This window comes from Schistocerca americana, chromosome 3, assembly GCF_021461395.2.
Source record: "Schistocerca americana isolate TAMUIC-IGC-003095 chromosome 3, iqSchAmer2.1, whole genome shotgun sequence".
NCBI classification, from domain to species: Eukaryota; Metazoa; Arthropoda; class Insecta; order Orthoptera; family Acrididae; genus Schistocerca; species Schistocerca americana.
This window is the reverse complement of record NC_060121.1, coordinates 990,011,947-990,033,473: the sequence shown is the minus strand read 5'-3', so window position 1 is coordinate 990,033,473 and position 21,527 is coordinate 990,011,947. Positions and strand designations below refer to the sequence as shown.

At 41.8% G+C, this 21,527-nt stretch overlaps 1 protein-coding gene across 1 annotated transcript in view; it reads left to right on the top strand.

The window, feature by feature from the left end:
* The first annotated feature begins 2,140 nt into the window (after positions 1–2,140).
* The window catches only part of LOC124607144 (CD151 antigen), a 191,111-nt gene continuing 171,724 nt past the window's right edge, over positions 2,141–21,527 (top strand). Inside the window, exon 1 of the mRNA XM_047139353.1 lies at positions 2,141–2,215. The gene's annotated coding sequence lies outside the window, so the exon portion shown is untranslated. The remainder of the gene's footprint in view (positions 2,216–21,527) is intronic.

Here is a 21,527-nt window from a genome sequence, read left to right as displayed (position 1 = left end):
TCTCCATCCTACTCTATCCTGTGCAAGCTTCTTCTTGTCCCAGTTGTTTTGAGGAGTGTTTAAAAAAAGCTTCAAGGCTTGACATGACTTCATCTCTTGAGAGAATGAGTAATGTGAACATTACTTAAATTCAAGTAACTGAAGTAGGACAAGAGAAAACTCTACATTTTTTCTGAAATAATCAGTCTGTCAAGTGGTGTGATTAGTTTAAAAATGGAATACAAATGGCGTGCTACAAGAGATGGGAATTCAGAATACTTCAGCCCCTAAATTCTGTTTGGGAGTCGTGGCAACTTGTAAAATAGTAACTGTCCTAGAAGAACTGGAGAAGATGGAAACCCTATAAATGTGTGGAAGAGGAAGAAGACACCCAAAATAAATTTCAGCAATGAGGTGTCTCCCAATTTTACAGTGAAACTTGAACGAATTCAGAACCGGTGTGACCAAACATTGTTGGCGCATGCAAGACCCCTTTTCAAATGTTTCAGTGGCACCGTCCGACAAGGAATATTCGTCGGTCGGTCGGTTGGAGCGTAAATAAATGACGTGTGACTGGGGCCTCCCATCGGATAGCCGGTAGACCGTTCGCCGGGTGCAAGTCTTTCGATTTGACGCCGCTTCGGCGACTTGCGCGTCGATGGGGATGAAATGACGATGATTAGGACAACACAACACTCAGTCCCTGAGAGGAGAAATTCTCCGACCCAGCTGGGAATCGAACCCGGGCCCTTAGGCCGGTATTACACTATCAAATTTCTTTGTCAAAGATTTGATCAAAGATTTGATCAAATATTCCGTCAAATATATTTGACAAAGATCTTTGACGTAGCGCTAGAAGGGGTATTACACTGTCATCATATTTTTCGTCAAAGTTCAAGATGGCTGACAACAACAACTTGTTATTAACCGCAGCAGTTGCATGTACCACAATTGCACTGTGTGCATATGTGGAAGAGAAGCGGGGAGAAAAATGGAAACATACCTGGGTGAAGCCGTGGATTTTACGACGACACGATAAAAGCATTCAACAAAACTTGTTACGTGAGCTTGTAGTGAAGGACGTCAAGTCGTACATCAATTACTTAAGAATGGATGAGCATACATTTCTGTATGTGCTCAATGAAGTGTACCCTCATATCACAAAGCACAATATTCACCTAAGAACTGCTACATCTTCAGAAGACAGGCTCACTGTAACACTCCGATTCCTTGCTACAGGAGAGGGTTAGGTTAGGTTAGGTTAGGTTAGGTCAGGTCTCCAATCTTCATAATCTATTTTTGTATTCAGCATGCATCACGTTGTAAAGCGCCTCATCAGCTTCATAAATCTCTATTAATTTTGTAGTTATCGGCACACACCAATTGTATTTACCTGCAATGTTTATAAAAACACTACAGACGACAGAACGCTGCAGCGATGCTAGCGCTCCACGTGGTAACATGTCACATTGCAGTGAACAGAAGACAAGCGGTTTCTTTGATCAAATATACAGCGAGGCCCTAGATTTGATCAAATATTGGACGACATTTGACGAAGTCCCTATTACACTATCAAATATCTTTGACAAAGATATTTGACAAAGAAGTTTGATAGTGTAATACCGGCCTTAGGCTTGTCATTCTGTCGCGCTGACTACTCCGCTACCGGGGGCAGATGGTTGGAGCGTGTGTAGCTCTCCTTAGGAGACCATAAGAGAGTTGGTACAGTCTGGTACGAATGTCTGCATACCACTTAATGCTACGTTCGATTTGCGTTTTCTTTTTCCTGCCAAGCGAACACCTTCGGATACTGAACTGCATCACATTCAGGGAGACTCGTTTCTGCCAACCAGTTCTGCAACAGAATAACGGAAAACAAAGGAACAGACGGAACTGAAATAAGTACGAAAACCTGCAATCTGCCGCAGAACGTGACAGAGGAGGACGAAAAAATAAACAAATCTTCGACAGAGCTACGAAAAGAAAAAAGCGGCTGAGAATGGCTCTAACTGCCGTCATGTGTGAGGATTTGTATAGGAGTGTTGCACGCCGCAGCCGGCGTGCCCCGGGGGTGGGGGCTCCGCGCTGGCAACAGGTGTGTGACGCAACGAGCCGCGGCAGCCGTGACGTCACGGGGGCCCCGCCACCGGCTCTGCGGCCGCCGCTAGGGCCCAGTGTTCGTCCGACAGCGTCGCAGGCCAGTCAGTGCCCCGAGCGCGCAGTCACGCCGACAAAGGTAGGCACGCTTACTGTCTGTCACTCCTGGACACCGCCTAGTGAAACATCTAGCCTAAACAGTGTATTCTCGCTTGCTTTACTCGTCTGCGGGCGAACCCATCGTATAACGATCCCTATTGTGCAACAAGCGGCAACAGCATGGCACGGTTAATGTCTATTCTTAACCGCACACGCGACGTCTGCGCATTCTGTTTACGCCGAGCAAAGGAAGCACAGATTCCGTCAGTCCCTCCAAAAATCAAAAGTTGGGATTCCCAGAGTGGGTTATTCTCTACGTTGTGGTATTAAGGTGTGTATTTGCATTGTTTGGAACGGGGTGAATGGTTGCCTTTTAGATATTTACCACCAATGAGAGTAGTTTCTCACCTTTTTATTGAAGTCTGCGTATTTCTTGGCAGACATTTGTGGTGGTAATAATTACTTCTTGCCGTTATGGACGTGTAGCAGTGTTTTCGTGTCGGAGCGGTTGAGCACTTGCGTCTTACGTCATAACTATGGATTCAAAAAGTCATCGGCTTCTCTTACTAAACTGGACAATAAATAAAACTTGAAGCTTTCTGGCAGATTAAAACTGTGTGCCGGACCGAGACTCGAACTCGGGACCTTTGCCTTTCGCGGGCAAGTGCTGTACCAACTGAGCTATCCAAGCTTGGCTTGCCCGCGAAAGGCAAAGGTCCCGAGTTCGAGTCTCGGTCCGGCACACAGTTTTAATCTGTCAGAAAGTTTCATATCGGCGCACACTCCGCTCTAGAGTGAAAATTTCATTCTAGAATAAAACTTGAGTTACCTTCGTTCAACGCCGGAGTCTGAAAGTGTTATTCACCGTAAAGATTGGATGTGACTATAAAAACAGGCAAGTTTTCGTGTGTGTGCGAGTGATGTTTAGGCAACTGGTAAACAATTATATTTATGGTGGCTTTTAACGATTGTCGACTTGGGTTGTAGACCACTCTTCAGTTCTTGTTTACGACCACGAGTTTTCTGTGCGCTTCGCAAGAGTAAAGACAGAGCTTTCGTATTTTATCTGCAAAGTACGTCAGTAATTGCGGTTTCATATAAGTTTGCTTGGAAATATTAAGTGACCAGCATTATCCATCGAAAGTGGAATCTTGGGGGGGGGGGGGGGGGCTGTACTGTTAGGCCGCTCGCTTGCAACTCACCGGATCTGGTAACAGCCGTATGTAGCCTATAGTGTGTGCTGTTCGCCTACTTTCTCCAGAAAATTCTCCTGGTACTTCTTGCTGGCTACAGGCAGGAACAGTGGGCGCTGTATTGCCACAGACTCGGCGGCGGGAAAAAGTCGTTGGTGCGGCCCTAGAAGTGCCGCGGCCTGGTATTTTAGCGGAACTCTATAGCGTTGGCACGTGTGTGCCCAGCGGAGAAAGGGAAGAGAGAGTGCATGCTAAGCGGCAGCGGAACGGAATGCAGTGATTTATCCCGCCGTTTCCCAGCGGGCTGCAAACCGGGCGCTGTCCGTGTTTCTGGCTTTCTTATTCGCGGTTGGAGTTCGTTCTCACTTCAGGTCCGTAGTTACTTCAGTACGGCGGCTAATTTCATGACTGCTCCTTACTGAAATACCCACAGGTGTAAACTGACTCTTGTAGAGGATCGTACAAGGAACAGATAGTTTTGCAAGATAGTGAATGTTGTTCAGATGGCGGCACATACGTAACGATTATTGAAAGTGCTAGTATTAAGTGTCAGTTAAATTGCTGTATACATCTATTTCATGCTACCGTAATCGTGCACTCATGACTTTTTCGTGTTTAGTAGTTCTCTAAGTGTGGCTGCAGTTAACTAAGCTAATGTTTCTCCTTCTGCTGTTGACACAGGCAGCCAACAATATTTACATTCATTTCTGAAAGCCCTCTTCTGGAAAAGCGGCTATTTAGCGGGCAAACATTGAACTGTGCTAAAAAAGGCAAATTTATAGTTCACACGATGAATACGGAGAAAATTTTAGGTTTCAGCAAGTGACGATTGAATTTGTACTGGAAAAGGGGGGAGGGGGGGGGGTCTCCGTAGAATATCGAGGAAGAGTGCTGGAATTCAGTGGAAAGTAGCAGTCAGTTACGTAGTTTATTCAGATAAAACTAAACTTACGTGTAGGACCAACTTCGACTTTAACTTTCGATTTAAGTTCACCGAGAGCAAATGTCTCTTCCTCAGTGACGAATGTTCAGGGAATGAATTCCATTCAAAAATAAAAAATGCAACTGAAAGGTTATAAAGTAAATCCCATACAAGCAATATTGGAAAGATATGCTTAGTCCCTACAAAGACTACTCATCGAATAATTTACTATGCGTAAGACACATTAAAGTTGCAGTAAAAGAGTATAGTGGGCGCGAAACATTGTATTTCTCAAATGAGGCCGTATGTTACATAGATGGCGTCTGAGAGTTTTTCATTTTTCTGTTGTCGATCGTAGGTTTTGTGTGTAATATTAAATTGTTCCGACTGGTGGCATAGATCGTGTTTAGTGTTTATATGGGTCTAATGGAGGTGGCGAACAATTGAGAGGAGCGGTGTTTCGGATTGTTTTGTTTACTACACCAATGCGTTTTCATGGGATGAGGGTGGCATATTGAACTGTAGTGTAGCCCAAAGTCTTAAGTTACATTTGAATGTGACGGATTGGTTGAGAGTTGGAGCCAACGAATTATGACCACTTTTTTTTATGTACTGTAACTTGCAAGTTTTCACTTTTTGTTTCTGGTCCATCCATACTTTTCCGTTGTGGTCTGATATTTTCAAATTTTGAATGTTTGAAGATAACAGTATCATTTCCAGCTAAAAATTCCTTATACTTGTGGACGTTTCGTTAGTTTGTCGGATTTTATTTTGCTAATGTTCTCATTTGAGTGACGTCACCCACTGTTGGTGTAATACAGGCCTTACGAAACTAAGTCCTTCGACAAATCTTTTCTAAAATCATCCAGAGAATTAAAAGACGGTGTGCTGCTTGATACTTTAGTATATAAGCTTGTTTCGGCTTTATTGCCTTGGTCAGTACATGTCCTGGCGTAATGGACACGTGAACTTTGAGTAGACCATTATTGCTGTCGTTCTTGGATGCAGTAGTTTATCAGCAACGTTTTAAAGTTGTTCGATAATTTACTGTCGCGCGTATGTTTCTTTATCTGATAGTCGTAGAAATTAGTGTTTGACAGCTGGGACCATGTTCTTATTAAAAATTTGCATTCCAGTACAGTCAGATTTATAAAACTTCTTTTATTAAAGGACATTTGACAATGTTTTAGTGTAATGCGGGCCTGAGACTCGTATCTCCATATTTCCTTCAGTCTGGGCGGGGCCCACGTTGACTAATCCCGTCTGTCACATATAAACTCATAAACATTTGGTGCGTTAAAAAAGCAGATTTATGAAGTAATGGCTAAACAGGCATTATTCCACGATTCTGAACCTCGCTTTCTATTGATCGAAAAACTAATTTTGTTGCGGAATATATTGTGGTGTCTATTATTGACACAATGTTGTGGGATCAGCAGTTAGTTTTAAGCATATTCTCTCTTTCGAAATTAGCCCGCATCGACATCGGATCTACAGATTTCGATCTTCCACAGTGTCACATGTAAGAGGGAAATGAACATTAAGAGGGTGCTTGACCTTTCAGATTAAAGCAATCAGCATTCCAAAATTTGATTGTGACTACGGTGATCGGTACAGGTTTATGACCATGTTCGGAGATATGACGGGATACAGATGCTTCAGAATGTAAACAAATGAACAAATTCAAAAAATGTAATTGTACTGCTAACAATAGAATTTCCGGCGGTCACGAACCAGTGCATTTGTCCTCCACTTGTCAAAAGCTTGCCACAGATTACAGGAAATTATTCTGCAGTTTCCTAGTAAATACCTGTTTTGTATGGATATAGTAAAGAGTAAAAAAGGTATATAGCGCTCCCTCCTTCCACCCTTGCATAGTTAATATACAGCAATATCATCTTCGGAGATCTATTGTGTAACACATTTTTAAAATTTGACGCGCAGTTTCTGCGCTAAGTGCGGAGTTACTAGCTTTGAGCCGTGGGTATGCTGCATATCCGTCTCGGAACGTAATCCGAGGGATGACGTACCACACTCTAGTCATTGATCTGCTAGCCACATGCGAACCGCCGCAAAAGTGTAACGAACGGTGCATGAATAACCCGATATTCCTCTTCCACCCGCATTTGGAGAGGTGAAGGGAGGACTGAATTTGCCTCAACCAAGAGATTTTAATGTGAAAACGCAGACTGACTGATCCCCATGCATTTGCTACACCTCCCTATGGGCTGCGTCACACTTCTAAGACCACTGCAGCACTCCTGGAACCCTCTAACCCGCCCCTCTCCGGTTATTGCCTCGTAGTTATTAACCACAAACTGTTGTTGTTGTTGTGGTCTTCAGTCCTGAGACTGGTTTGATGCAGCTCTCCATGCTACTCTATCCTGTGCAAGCTTTTTCATCTCCCAGTACCTACTGCAACCTACATCCTTCTGAATCTGCTTAGTGTATTCATCTCTTGGTCTCCCTCTACGATTTTTACCCTCCACGCTGCCCTCCAATACTAAATTGGTGATCCCTTGACGCCTCAGAACATGTCCTACCAACCGATCCCTTCTTCTGGTCAAGTTGTGCCACAAACTTCTCTTCTCCCCAATCCTATTCAGTACCTCCTCATTAGTTACGTGATCTACCCATCTAATCTTCAGCATTCTTCTGTAGCACCACATTTCGAAAGCTTCTATTCTCTTCTTGTCCAAACTACTTATCGTCCATGTTTCACTTCCATACATGGCTACACTCCATACGAATACTTTCAGAAATGACTTCCTGACACTTAAATCAATACTGGATGTTAACAAATTTCTCTTCTTCAGAAACGCTTTCCTTGCCATTGCCAGCCTACATTTTATATCCTCTCTACTTCGACCATCATCAGTTATTTTGCTCCCCAAATAGCAAAACTCCTTTACTACTTTAAGTGCCTCATTTCCTAATCTAATTCCCTCAGCATCACCCGACTTAATTCGACTACATTCCATTATCCTTGTTTTGCTTTTGTTGATGTTCATCTTATATCCTCCTTTCAAGACACTGTCCATTCCATTCAACTGCTCTTCCAAGTCCTTTGCTGTCTCTGACAGAATTACAATGTCATCGGCGAACCTCAGAGTTTTTATTTCTTCTCCATGAATTTTAATACCTACTCCGAATTTTTCTTTTGTTTCTGTTTCAAATCAAGTTCTCACTTTTACTTTTAAAACACTTTATTTAAAATATACACATGTTGACTTTATTAAAATAGGCGCACGAAGACTGACTAATGCGCCTCAACACACACATATATACACAAACATCTGTCACCACTATCGATATTTCTCGAACATACTCGATATCCGATATAAATGTATTACAATTCCAACACGCCTCCTTACATTTATATCGCGATGTTTAACATATTCCTAATTTTAATGAATTTTTCTTTACATAACGACTTTGTGAATATATCTGCAACATTTTCATTCGAATCTACTTTAACAATATCAATGAGTCCCTGTAAATAATACTCATGCACAAAATGGTAATGTACTTCTATATATTTTGAATTCTTTGTGAAATTACCAAACTTCGCTATATTTAATGCTCCTGAATTATCTTCATATATGACAATAGGTTTTTCAAATTTAACATTAAAAATGTCTAAAATATCATGTACAAGTTTCACCTCGCTAACAGCTTCAGACAATGCTACATATTCTGCAAAAGTTGAAGCCTTTGTGACACTCGCTTGTTTTCTTGACTTCCAAAATACAACATTACTAAATAATCTAATTACATAACCAGAAGTTGACTTTCTATCCACACTATCACCTGCCCAATCTGAATCCACAAAACAATCTAATATCTCAGCACCTTCATTCCTACAATAGTTTAATTTCAAATCTTTAGTTAAATATAAATATTTCAAAATTCTCAAAGCATATTTAAAATGAGTACTACTGTAACAACTTTGGAATCTGCTCAAGTAATTCACACTATAGCTAATATCTGGTCTAGTACCCGAACTTATGTACAAGAGTGCACCTATCAAGTTTCTATATCTAACGTCATTACAATCTTCATACGCTGGTTCTAACTTTAAATTTACTTCCATTGGAGTTTTGTACAAGATCGAATCTTCAATTTTATATTTCGCAGCTAACGAATCAATGTATTTTTCTTGACTCAAACTCATAACTCTTGTTTCATAATCATAATTAATATCGATGCCAAGATATCTTTTTACCTCACCTAAATCTTTCATATTAAATCGCTTTGACAATAAGTTCTTAATCTTAACAATTTTTTCTTTTCTCACACAGCAAATGAGCAAATCGTCGACAAAAATAATCAAATAAATCAAGACATCTCCATCTCTCAATACATAAAGACAATAATCATATTTACTCCTTTTAAAACCTAAACTTCTTAAAAACTCGTCAAGACAATTGTACCAAGCTCGTGAGCTTTCTCGCAAACCATACAATGCTTTATACAATTTACAGACTCTACCCGTACCATCATCATATCCTCTTGGCTGCTTTACATAAACTTCAGATAAAACTTTACAATTTAGAAACGCAGTCTCTACGTCCATTTGTTCTATAACCAAACCTTCTTGACAACAGTATGACAACAAAATCTTTAATGTTTGCATATTGGTTACTGGAGAATAAATATCCTCAACGATTTCTTTTTGTTGAAACCCCCTGACAACTAATCTTGCTTTGTAAACACCCTCTGATTTCTTTGTGAAAACCCACTTTACATCAATGGCTTCTTTATCAACTGGTTTATCTACTAATTCCCATGTTTTGTTTTTGTTCAAACAATCAATTTCCTTATTCATCGCTTTTTCCCAATAATTTGATTCGGCACTGTTAATCGCCTCCTCAAAGCTTTCCGGACTATTTGCACTGCAAAAGTTTACATAAATAAAATTGCTGTAAACATAATCATTTAATATTTTTGGTTTTCTTTCTCTAGATGATCTCCTCAACTCAAGTACTTTCTCTGATTCATGATTATCAGAAAGCTTTTCATTTTTCTCAATTTCCTTCTGTTTTTCTATTAGTTCAGTTTCATTTTCTATACTTTCGTGTTCAGAATCACTAGAATATTCACTTACTGAATCATAATCTTTAAACCCAATACATTTAACACCACTTTCAACAATGTCCACATGTCTAGCAACAACTATCTTATTATTTATTAGCACTCTGTAGCCTACTTCACAATAACCCATTAAAACCCCCAAATCGGCTTTCCTATCCCATTTCGACTTCTCAGTTGCTCAGGTACTCTTACAAAAACTCTACTCCCATACAACTTCAAATGATTAACATTAGGTTTTTTTCCCAGTAATATCTCATAAGGAGTTTTCTTTTCAATGGTGTTAGCTAAAGTTCTGTTTTTGAGGTATGCTGCTGCACAAACCACTTCAGGCCAAAATCTCTTGTCTACTCGCGCTTCGGCTAGCAGACACCGTGACATGTCCATGATGGATCTGTTATACCTTTCAGCAGTACCATTAAGCTCATGCACATAAGGTGGACAAGCATTCAATACAATTCCTTTTTGTCTCACAAATTCATAGACATTTTCATTTAAATATTCCTTCCCATTGTCACATCTTATCTTTTTAACAGTTTTCCCAGTGAGATTCTCAACTTCATTAATATACTCTACAAAACATTTGTATACTTGATCTTTAGATTTTATGGTGTAAACACGAGCTGCCTTACTGTAATCATCAATGAAAGAAAGAAAATATCTTTCCCCATGCATTCCAGTAGTTGAGTGAGGCCCATTTAGATCTGTGTGAACAATTTCTAAGATTTCTTTTGCTTTGGTTCTATTATTTTTAAAAGGAACATTATGCATTTTGTTTTCGATACAGATTTTACATTTCATAAATTCTGATTCTAGTTCTGAAGGAACCCCATCTAACAATTGATGTTTACATAAAGTATTTAGATAATTGAAATTAACATGTCCCAAAATGCGGTGCCATTTTTCCTTTGCTGTCATATTATTGTCTTTACTCATAACATTAACATTAACTTCTCCTTTATTAATAGTACTACTCATTTTATACAACCGACCCTCTTTCCATGCAATCGCAATCAATCCATTAGCTTTATCAAAAATTTTTGCATTATTCCCTACCGATACAATTTTGTGATTATCTGTAATTTTAGCATAACTGATCAAGTTTTTGTCTATGTCTTTTACAAAGAAAACATTTCGCATATTAATTGGAACCATTTGATCATAGACAGGAAAATTACTAATTACATTACCAACTTTAGTAGCTTGCAAAATTTTTCCATCAGCAATTTTTACATTTATAGGTTGTTTTAAAGTTATACTCTTAGAAAAATATTCCTCATTATTAATAACATGATCAGTACAGCCACTGTCTAATAACCAATTGATTTGAATTTGATTGTTATTACTTGACTCTACTGTTCTATTTTGACCTATCATAGAATTAACCTCTGTTATAAAACTACTCATACCATGATCACTCTGATGGTAACCTTGCTTGCTGTGATGCCGACCGCTGCTAAAACCATGCTGCTCTCCTCGACCACGTTGCCTGCTGCCATAACCTCCACGCTGCATGTTGCCGTAATATCCACGCTGTACATTGCTATAGCCTCCACGCTGCATATTTCCATTACCTCTGTCGCTGCTTTGAAAATGTACTCCACGATGCCATGTGCCTCTGTTACTTGTTCTTCCCTGGGTACAATCACGTTTGAAGTGACCTGCTTTGCTGCATCGATAACATACTTGCTCCTGATTTCTTGAATTCAATTTTCTTTCTGTGTGAAATGCATTTGATTTTACCTCTTCATTTCCAGTTTTTGCATTCAATAATTGAATCTTACTTTTAACGTATTCAACTGTCTGGTCCTCTTCCTTCAAGACGTCCACTAAGTCCCCAATATAGCTCATTGACTCTGGTAACGTTCGCAGCATATAATTTAACTTCTCCTTTTCCGTTACTTTGGCGCCTGCAGATTTCAGCTCATTTATAGTTTTTTCAAATGCACTGAAAAATGTCCCCGTATCACTGTAATCACTTAACCTCAATTTGTCCAACTTGTTTCTGCATAATATTTGAAGGGCTGTAGACTCTTTCGAATATAATTCATCAAATTTCTTCATGATCTCGAAAGCACTTTCTCTGTCACTCACGAATTCTAGTTGCTTATTTGTGATTGCACCATAAATATAGTTGATAGCCTTCAAGTCCTCTTCATCCCACGTTTCGTTGTCTGAACTCACTTTTGCCCTCGTAGTCACTGTATAGCATTTCTTCATTTTTAGGTACATGATTATCCGCTGCTTCCAGTTCCCATAGTCTTCGCCATCAAATACAGGAATAGTTATATCAGCCATGTCGAACTTTCTGAATAACACGCGACGGCCACAATATAATATTTAACTTCTACTTTTCTTTTCAAGAACCACGCTCTGCTACCATGTTTCAAATCAAGTTCTCACTTTTACTTTTAAAACACTTTATTTAAAATATACACATGTTGACTTTATTAAAATAGGCGCACGAAGACTGACTAATGCGCCTCAACACACACATATATACACAAACATCTGTCACCACTATCGATATTTCTCGAACATACTCGATATCCGATATAAATGTATTACAATTCCAACAGTTTCCTTTACTGCTTGCTCAATATACAGATTGAACAACATCGGGGAGAGGCTACAACCCTGTCTTACTCCCTTCCCAACCACTGCTTCCCTTTCATGTCCCTCGACTCTTATAACTGCCATCTGGTTTCTGTATAAATTGTAAATAGCCTTTCGCTCCCTGTATTTTACCCCTGCCACCTTTAGAATTTGAAAGAGAGTATTCCAGTCAACATTGTCAAAAGCCTTCTCTAAGTCCACAAACTATTAATCCCTTATTTAAAGTGAGCAGCCATCTGGCGCGCGCGCTTCATGAAAACAATGTTCTTAACTCCCCAGGCAACTCCACAACACTCCTCCACCGATGATTGTCTCCTGTAGATATCGAGAGCACTTTACTGACCACATTTGTGGTCCTATTGTTTTGTTGTAGGGACACAAGCATTGCCTGCAAGCGATCATGCTACCGTTTAAAATTAACGTAAGACAAACCGTTACAGATAGAGTATTACTTGCCGTTTGTTACTGGTTTCCCCTCAGCTATCTAGAGCATCTTCAGATTTCCATCACCCTGATGGCCACACGTCAGAAGTTTAGAGCTCTGCGTTCGACACCATTGTCACACTTGTGAGCTTAGCTCTGAAATTTTGACGAGTCATCAAGTGATGAATATCTGAAGGTCCTAATTTGCAATGTAGCTAATAACAAAAAGCGAGTAATACTTGGCATGGCTTCTTATAATTCGTTGAATGTTCGCCGTCCAGTATAACAGCTATTCTATTAATCTTACACCGCTACATATTCTGTATTATAGTGTATTGCTAACTGCAAAACCTTTTGCGAAAAAAGCGAGCACAACAACACTCGTCACAGGTGGTCCCATGTTTCTTTCAGTATCCCACAAGAGACGTGCACTACACATGTAATTTAGTGCAGCCATGTTACTCTTATAAATGTGCATAATCTTGATCTCTTTCTAGTCGTGGGTCGTTCTCTGGCGTGAAAGATTATCGATAACTGGGCAAGGCAATGTGTTGATTTTAGAGTATTCGTGTTAAACTAGTTTTGTTTCGCGACGACGAGGTTGTTTTAAAGACGCCCGCTTGTGGATTTGTGTGGAGGTCAAGCTGTGGTAGGGTGTTTATTCGTGAATGCACTTAGCAGTACGCACTGTTGTGGCCCTGAAGAATTATCTGAATCGGTTGGCCGCTTCATCAGCAGCTTGATAAGAGCTGAACTTTCGTGACACATTTGCCTTTCGCAGTGTTAATATCTGGCCTGACGGACTGGTTCATCTGTAATGTGCCACTCGTCTGCCCCAGTAAAACAGTTCCTTTCGGAAGCAGTCTAGTGAAATATTTTATTGATCAGTAAATTTCTTGGTTTTCACGGGATTATTGTGGAAGTCAAAAGTTGTGGTAGTGCAATGGATTGCACTCCCTGGATCATCTAAAACAAACAGGCTGTTCCTTGATCAGTATCCTGCCACATTGCTCTTCGTAGCTCATGCAGTTTGTCAGCAGCCAGTCGCAAACTGAGCGTGGGGAAAAATAATTCCTGAGTCATGACGATCCGTCGCCCACGTTATTTCGTCCTTATGCAAAGTCGTAAAGCTCCTTATTGTTTGTACAATATCCAGCAGAGGTAAGCACGCTGTTAGAATGCCATTCTGCGTCTGATGCCTCTCTACACAGCTCTGGTAGCAAGAGCGTCCTGTTGATTCACACCTGCCACAGTAGGACTGAAGCACACGAGGCTAAATCTGCCGTTTGTAACGTCACTCGTGACAAGGGCTGTTGGTAAAATATCGATATTTCTTCCAAAAAATATCGATATGAACATTGGCGATATTTCCCCCAATATATGAATGTAAAAGGCAATATCGAGAACCGAATATTTTTATTTTACATTTTTTCAAAATTTCCGCAAAATATTTGAACTTCTTTTAAGATTGTAGTAGGGCATAATTTTGCTTTAACTGTGTGGAGTCTTACTACTCTCTGAGTTTTCATCACGTCCGGTCTTTCTCTTTGACTGTGTGAAGCAAGTATGTGTGGCACAAAAGAACTACTCCGATTGCACTAGAGGGTGCGGGGTGAATGCAATATTTCCGATGTGAATATACGGCACTCCAGATGTGTTAAACAATTTTCATATAGACATTCTTCAACAACACTAGCTGAAAATGAATAATGGTCGTTGCGGTGGTGGGAGACGTGAGGGGGAAATGCTGACGTCATCGGCGCCCGGCGCTACCAACGAATTGCAACGTTTAGCTTCACCGGTCGATTTTGACAAGTCCTGGGGCGCTGACTTTTGCAGAGATGAGAAAAGGAAGTCGACATGAAGTGAAGTGTTCCGCAGAAATCCGATATTTGACGAAACCGAACGGTGGACCCATCACACTTTTATAATGCGAGCCGCATGCATTTACCATTGTTAGTAATTATTGCAAAGCGTGAAGGTGCATAGTTTTTAATTCTTGCTGTAAGGGGGATAGGTAAACTCCTAGCTTGTTGATTTACAGAATAATAGTAAATCAATGCTTAAATGTGCAGCCGATATTTTTATAGCCATTTACGTAGATATATAGACAATTTTTTCGATATATCGAGAGCAGATTCAGATATCTCATTAAATATCGATATATCGCGTTTTTGATATTTTGTGTCCTACTCCCGACAACAAAGTAATTACCAGCCCGAAAGGAAACGAGCAGAAAGTGCAGAAAGTGGTACCTGGCGTTCCCCAAGGAAATGCTACAGGCTCTGTTCAGTTTCTAATCTGTATAAATTATTTAGGAGACAATTGGGCAAGCCTCTGTCTGCTTGCAGGTGATGCTGTCTGTCGTCCAGTAAAGTCATAACATAAAACCAATTTCAAAATAATTTAGACAAGTGGCAACTGGCACTAATTAATAAAAACAGATGATCGAGATGAGTACCAAAAAGTCTGCCGGCCGCGGTGGTCTAGCGGTTCTAGGCGCTCAGTCCGGAACCGCGCGACTGCTACGGTCGCAGGTTCGAATCCTGCCTCGGGCATGGATGTGTGTGATGTCCTTAGGTTAGTTAGGTTTAAGTAAGTTCTAAGTTCTAGGGGACTGGTGACCACAGATTTTAAGTCCCATAGTGCTCAGACCCATTTGAACCAAAAAGTCTCAATTTTGGTTACATGATGAGTCGCCCAAATCTAAAGGCTGCCAGTTCAACTCAAAAACACAGGGATTGCAATTACTAACAACTTAAATTGGAACGATCACTCAATGTTGTGGGAAAGGCGAACCAAAGACTGCGTTTTATTGGCAGAACACTGAGATAGTCAAACAGCTCCAATATAGAGGCTGCCTACGTGACGCTTGTCCGTCCTCTGTTAGACTATTGCTGTGCGGTAAGGAATCCTTGCAGGATAGGATTGGAGGACATCGAAAAAGTTCAAAGAAGGGCAGTTGGTCTTGTGTTATGGCTAAGTAGGGGAGAGTCACGAGTGGATGCGTGAGTCGGGATGGCAATCGTTGAAACGAAGGCGTTTTTCGTTGTTTCTAGTTTTTTCACGAAATTTGTCAACATTCTCCTACGAATGTGAAAATATTTTTACTTACATCTACATAGGGAAAAATGACCAGCATGCTAGTAGTAAGACAAATGAAATGTATTAAAGCTGTGAATACAATTAATCATCAGTTGTGTAAGGGAACAACAATGAAAATTTGTGCCGGACGGGACATGAACCCGGATTTCCCACTTTTTCGTGAGCGGCCGCCTTACCACTTCGGTTATCCGTGCACGACCCACGGCGAGACCCGCAAATTTCCACACGTCGGCTGTAGTCGCTGCAGTGCCTGTTCTTGCATCGTTCCTCTGGCACTGCGATACTTCTATATACATACTCTGCAAACCACCTTGAGGTGCGTGGCAGAGGGTACATCCCATTGTACCAGTTATTAGGGTTTCTTTCTGTTCAATTCGCGTATGGAGAGCGGGAAGCATGATTGGTTGAAAGCCTCTGTGCGTGCAGTAATTATTCTATGTGAGCGATACGTAAGGAGGATTTAGTGTATTCCTAGAGTACATTTAAAGCCAGTTCTTGAAACTTTACTACCAGACTTTCTCGAGATAGTTTACGTCTGTCTTCAAGAGTCTTCCACTTCAGTTCCTTCAGCATCTCTGTAACACTCTACCACGAATTATACAAACCTGTGACCATTGGTGCTGCCCTTCTCTGTGTGTATATGTTCAATATCCCCCCGTCAGTCCTCTCTGGTATCGGTCCCACACACTTGAGCCATACTCTGGGATGGGTCGCACGAGTGATTTGTAATCAATCTCCTTTGTAGACTGGTTGCACTGCCCCCGTATTCTACCAATAAACAGACGTCTTAACACCTGCGTTACCAACGACCGAACCTTTATTATTTCATTTCGTACCCCTACAAAGTGTTACCCAGGTATTTGTGTGAGTTGGCGGATTCCAACAGTGGCTCGCCGACCGACAGTCATATACAGTAGCAAACTGACAAATCGGAGCTCGCACGGAAAGATTAGTGTTCGTTTTTCCCCCACATGCTATTCGGGACTGGAACGCTAGAGAAACAGTCGTGGTCAGACGGATCCTCTGTCAACCACGCTGAGCAGTTATGTAGAGGTAGAACTAATTTCTACATAATATGGCGAATAACCTCGGTGACAGGTTATCGCATTCTTGCGAGCACCTGAACGTACTATGTTGACAAAGATAATCCTGCGGCAGTCTCTAAAAATGGAGTAGCTAGATACGGCACGTAACCTGGGTGCCGCCAGACCTCGTACGCCCTTTTGGAGTGGCAGTCGGGGGAGCAGGATGGGAAAGACCCACGTGGGAAGTAGGCGCTTATGATCGCTGTCAGATCGTAACACTAGTCCACGGTGTCGAGGCTGTGCGGTGGGTGAAACTACCCCCGATCCCGTCTGGTGTTACGGACAACACATTGACAGATCAGTGGGTATTGTCTGCAGTGAAGTAAACAACCTGTAAATTCTGTAGTGGACGGCAACTGGTGACCTGCCATACTATCCAGAATCACTTGGTTACGGAGTGCCGACGCCAACGGCCCGCATATTACACCGTCCGACAAAGAAACCAAGGGCGTAGATGACAGTCGGATGCCAATGTTACTCCGTACACACACCATCGGCGGGTGGGTGAATGATTAGTTGCAGTTCTGTCGGATACCACCACCAAGGTGAATTACTGCTGTTATTGTTGTTACCAGGCATGGTAGGGTAATATGAGACGTGAATAGCATCAGATGGTGAATAACTGTGAAACACAAAATGGCTCTTACTCATATCGTAGGGTTAAAGGAGCAGGTTTAAAGGAGCATCATTCTGGGTCTCCATTTGGCCAACTGGTCGAATCGTGCGATACGAGGTCTGTTCCGAAAATCCCGGAAGTTAAACCATAATTTTTTTCTATTCTTATCTATTATTTACTGTGAATTGCCTCCTTCGAAATACTCTCCTCAACAATTTATAAACAGTTGCCAAAGCAGTTTCCGTAACCACTCTTGGTACGCCTTTTGTTGGATCGCGCAAAGCGCCGTTGAATCTCGTCTATTGTTACAAATCTTCGTCGTTTCAACGGCGTTTTCGACTTTGAAAATAAAAAAGTCCGCAGGGGCCAGGTCTGGAGAGTACGGAGGATCAGGTAGCAGAGGTTTCATTTTCTGTGCAATAGTCACGCGCCAACAGAGATGAATGTGCGGATGCGTTATCGTAATCGCCACATTTCAGGTCGTTCTCTTCTCACATTTTCTCTCGGGCGTCGCAACACCTCCCGATAGTAAAATCGATCAACAGCTTCTCCCTGTGGCACATATTCATGATGAACTAATCGTTCAAAGTCAAAGCGTTTGACATTTGACCTGACCTGACGAGCTTTGGTTGGTCCCTGAGAACCTTTCCTAACCCACTGTGAAGACTGAAACTTGATCTCATCATCATAACCGTACACCGACGTCTCATCACCAGTTGTGATTCTCTAAGGAACATCTCACTCTCATTTGCGCGATCCAAAAGTTCTTCACAAATTGCTAAGCGAAGGTGTTTCTGGTCTTGACTTACGAGCCATGGGACGAACTTGGCGGCAACGTGTTCATCCCAATATGCTGTCAGGATTTCATTAAATGATCCAACTGAAGTGATACATTTTTCTGAAATCTCCCGGACAGTCTGTCTTCGATTGGCATGCACAATTTCGCTGACATTCCCAGCGTAAGCGTCTTCGGTAGACATCGAAGAGTGTCCTGAACAACCGTCATCTTTAACTTCCGCCTGGCTACTTTTAAACCGTTTGGACGATTCGCAACACAGTATGGCTTAAGCACTCGTCACTGTAGGCTTGCTGCATCGTTTTGTCTCTTTTCGTAAAGGTTTCCTTGAGTTTCACGCGAAATTTGATACACCGGTTCCCGTCAGATTAGCGAAGTTAAGCGCTGTCGGGCGTGGTGGGCACTTGGATGGGTGACCATCCAGGCCGTCATGCGCTGTTGCCATTTTTCGGGGTGCACTCAGCCTCGTGATGCCAATTGAGGAGCTACTCGACCGAATAGTAGCGGCGTCGGTCAAGAATACCACCATAACTACCGGGAGAGCGGTGTGCTGACCCCACGCCCCTCCTATGCGCATCCTCCATTGAGGATGACACGGCGGTCGGATGCTCCCGGTAGGCCACTCGTGGCCTGAAGACGGGGGTGCTTCACGCAAAATTTAATCCAGACGCGTTGCTTCTCTAACTCTGCCATCTGAGAATTCGTAGACTGTGCGACACAACGTTCTACTCAATACAGACTGAACAATAAGACATACAACAATGAAACTTCCGGGAGTTACACATTAAACTCAAGAGTGTGCAGGGATGCCAACCGCATTTTGCTACGACACACGACTGGCGAGAAATTACGAATGTTCCGGAATTTTTTGAAGATACGTCGTATATAAATTTTTGACTGGACGGCACGATGTTAGACTGTGTGAGAACGCGAGGGCAGTCGTGCTCCTCAAGGTTGCGGTCGACCACGAGGGAGGATCGCCGAACCGTGCACCCAGCAATTTGTACCGCTTCACGCCCGCGTCTGCCATGCGACAAGTGAGACACTCCCTGCAACATTGGTCGCAGTCTAGCGGCGGTCGTACTGTGGATTTACCGTCGCACGCTTAGGCTGCCGTTAACACGACAAAAACGGCTGTTTGCAGTGGCGCCGCCACCGGAAAGTGTGGAATACTGGTGAACAGCGCAGCACTGTCATCATCAAAGACCTTGTAAAAAATAACTAGACTCACTGATGGCGCTGCAGTCGCGGGATAATTTGAACCTTCGGCTGGACGCCATTATAGTGGTGGTAGTCTGATGTGTTGTGTAGTACTGTTGTTTATCAGGAGGCAAGATTTCCGACCGACAGAATACCATTTTATATGTTCCGATAATTTTGAAGAAAGTTGTTTCCTTGAAAATTACATAAATCGCAGAAAGCTGAAAGATGATGCTGTTCCATCCATCTTTCGTTTTCCAGACCCTATACAGCAGAAGATAAATTTTTCTTTGTGAACCACATTTTATTTTAACTATAAAAGTTGAGTTGCAAACAACACGAAATTTGAGTTAGCAGGCTTTTTATCGTTATAAAATGCAACTGAGTGTGTGTAACTGTAATCTGATTTTACAACTTCTCTCGATGGAACAGTTGTTGAGTTTTATTTATTATATGAAAAAACCACACATATAAACTGAAGTGTACATCTTCGAAAGTAAATATTGTGACTAATGCGATACTGGATGCCTGCCTGAAGTCTTGTTTGTTGTAGCTGGCTGATAGGTAGTGTTTTCATGGTCTAGGTTAGGTTGAAACTTGATAATTTGGTCGTGAGTTGCCAAAGCACTACGCCATATATAACGCACTTTTCGTCATAAAATCTAAAGCAAGGTAGAGTCAGAAAATATCTATTAACATAGTGGGCAAATCTTCGAGTATTTTGATGCATTTTGCATACATCTATCGTAAATGAACTACGAAAAATGCTGGGTCCAGTTCATAACTTTTAGCTACGGCAGATTCCATGTACTACGTAACATAAATTCATAAACAGTGACTAGTTGCTGTTTGTTCATAAATTATAAACTATATTGTAGTAACGTATTTAAATGAGGCCTTATGTTTGTGACCTAACTCTATGGAAGGCATTTTATAGCCAAAAGCGATGTATAAACATTCGAACTCCGCGCGTCAGTTTACCACTCTAATGGCCGCCGGCCAGCTATTCAATTTCTCCGCTCTTCACAGTCGACCACTCGTGCGGTTGTGGGGGCCTGGTCATCATCGATGAATGTTCGTTCTGCATTCCCTCGGATGACCATCGTCAGCGAATATGAGGACGATCTTCAAACGTTTCGGAGCGGCACAGCGGTGTTACCGCTGTGGTCATGGTGTACAGAACCATCGGGTACGACTTCAGGTTACACGTGTCTGTGTGAGTGAACTGACGGCGACAGGAAAATTTAAATCACTCGAAGAAAGCTGGCGGAGGAAATAAAAGTAGAAAGATCGATATGGGAAGAGATCGATAATTTTCAGCTTTTTATGTAGTGGCCAAAAATGTTCTCAACACCAACTTGTATTACGCGGAAATTGGGAACGCTGTTTCCTAGGTGTCATAATTGATTAAAATGCCACTGACTGTAGCACTTAGAGCTGCGTATTCGTAATACCACCATGATGACCGACCGAGGTGGCGCAGTGGTTAGCACATTGGACTCGCATTCTGGAGGACGAAACCCGCGTCCAGCCATCCTGATTTAGGTTTTCCGTGATTTCCTTAATTCGCTTCAGGCAAATGCCGGGATGGTTCCTTTGAAAGGTCGCAGCCGACTTCCCATCCCTTCCCAATTTCGATGGAACCGATGACCTTTCTGTTTGGTCACCTTCTCCAAATCAATCAACCAACCAACCAATCAACATGATGGCCTATGTTGATAGCTTTAGTTTCTAGTTAAACATGGAGCAAGAGTGCTTTCCTCGATTGGAATTCTAGTGTTTTCTTTCCTTAGAGTCCATTAACATTCTACAAACACAGAGAACTTCTTACGTGAAGTGGATAACGAATACATTGTTTATCATTATATCCATATTATTAAATTCTTAACGTTGCTGATAAGCTAGGAACGATAACTGTCTTTGCATCCGATCCGCGATTATTCTGGCATCTGCCTGGAATGATAAGGGGAAATCACTGAAAACTAACCAGGCTGGCCGCTCAAGAAACAGTCCCCAGCGTCAATAACGACAATAGTTAAATGGGGGTTAGGTGTTCGTGCATACCAGTAGATTACCGGGGAAAAGCCCTTTAACTTCGGAACGGAAATGTGAAGCATGTTATTGACCCTCTTCAGCCGTTGCGGATGTCTGTCGAAAATTTACGCCGCGAGTGACGCACACTATCCTGAACGTAGCTTCATATGTCTTTTACAATGTGTTCTTTGAATCTCTGCGGTTGTTTGAAACAAGCGCATGTTAAAAGAATCCGATATTTAGATGTACCACAGCACAGTGCAAAGTAACT